The sequence below is a fragment of the Pteropus vampyrus genome, unplaced genomic scaffold (genome assembly GCF_000151845.1).
Source record: "Pteropus vampyrus isolate Shadow unplaced genomic scaffold, Pvam_2.0 Scaffold45, whole genome shotgun sequence".
NCBI lineage: Eukaryota > Metazoa > Chordata > Mammalia > Chiroptera > Pteropodidae > Pteropus > Pteropus vampyrus.
The window spans coordinates 1,647,890-1,649,541 of NW_011888826.1; the positions used below are offsets into that span (position 1 = coordinate 1,647,890).

The 1,652-nt window shown below is 33.4% G+C and overlaps 1 protein-coding gene across 1 annotated transcript in view; it reads left to right on the forward strand.

The window, feature by feature from the left end:
• RGS20 (regulator of G protein signaling 20) overlaps window positions 1-1,652 on the forward strand; it is a 95,640-nt gene that overhangs the window by 82,620 nt on the left and 11,368 nt on the right. The gene's annotated exons all lie outside the window — the stretch shown is intronic.

The following is a 1,652-nucleotide window of genomic DNA, read 5'->3' on the forward strand; positions in this document are numbered from 1 at the left end:
TGAACCTAGAAGGTATTTAAGTCAAACAGAGAAAGATAAGCACTATATGATTTCACTTACTTGGGGAATTGAAGGAATAAAATGAACAAACTAATAAAAAATGGACTCAGAAATATAGTGGACAATTTGGTGACGGACAGAGGCGAAGGGTGTTTGAGGGTCTGGGAGAATAAGGTGAAGGGTTAAAGAAGTACAAATTTGTAGCTAATGGATGGTCACAGGGATAGGGAGCATGGCATAGGGAATGCAGTTAGCACTAATACATTGGCTAGGCGGAGGGTCAGGGCGGGAAGGGAGCAACTGGGGAGATCATTTTACTAACTATATAGATGTCTAACTAATGTACCGTATACTTGAAACATTAAAATTTAAAAATTTAAAAATTTTTTAAAACAAGAACAAAGTAAGGATATCTGTGATCTCTTCTACTATTTAACATTGTACTGTAGGTATCCATCAACGCAAGTAGGCAAGAGAAGACAACTTGAGGTCTAAGAATTGGAGAACAAGGATTAGCTGTCCCTGTTTGCAGATGATATGAGAATATACCTGGAAATCCCAAGAGAATTATGGCTAAACTGATACAAACACAAAAGAATTCAATAAGAACAAAGATAAAAAATTAGCATAAGAATAAGCCTTCAGAAGGTAAAAATCTCTTAAAATTGAAAAGACAAACCAGTTTAAAAATGGGCAAAGGATGTGATTATACAAGTCTCTAAAGATGTACAAATAGCTAATAAATACATGAAAAAATGCTCAATGTCATTAGTCATTAGCAAAATGCAAGTCAAAACCACAGGGAGATACTACTTTATATCCGCTTAAATAGCTAGAATGAAAAATATAGACAATAACAAGTGTTTACAAGGATGTAGAGAAATTGGATCGCTCTAAAATTGCTCGTGGGAGTGTAAAATGGGACAGCTGCTTTGGAAAACAATTTGGGACTGAGTTACCATATGAAAGCAGTTCCGCTCTTAGGTGTCTAACTCAAAGAAATAAAAACAGACATCCACACAAAAACTTGTGTATGACTGTTCATAGACAAATTATTTTATTCTAATTAGCCAAAAACTGCAAACAACCTAAATGTTCATCAGCTGGTAAATGGATAACAAATTTTGGTCTATCCATATAATGGAATATTATTAAGCTGTAAAAAGGAATGAAGTACTGATACATGCTACAACATATATGAACCTTGAAAACATCATACCAAGTGGATGAAGCTAGCCCCAAAAGACCACATATTGTATATAATTCAGACTAAGCAAATCTATAGAGACAGAAAGTAAATGCATGTATGCCTGTGGAGACGAGATATAGGGTGTAATGAGGAGTGACTGCGAATAGGGATGGGCTTCTTTTTGGAGTGATAAAAATGTTATGAAATTAGTAGTGATAGTTGTACAACTTTGTAATTATGCTAAAAACCACTTAATTGTACACTTTAAACAGGTAACTTTATGCTGTGTATAACTAGTTAGAAGATGAGATAGAAGTGAAAATTCCATTTATAATAACAACAAAAATACTTAGAATAAAATTAGAAAGAAATGTACAAAATATATAATGAAACTTAACCTCTCAAAAGATACTGTAGATTTTTATTGTACACTTTCTTGGTTCTCTCTAATACTTTTGTATGT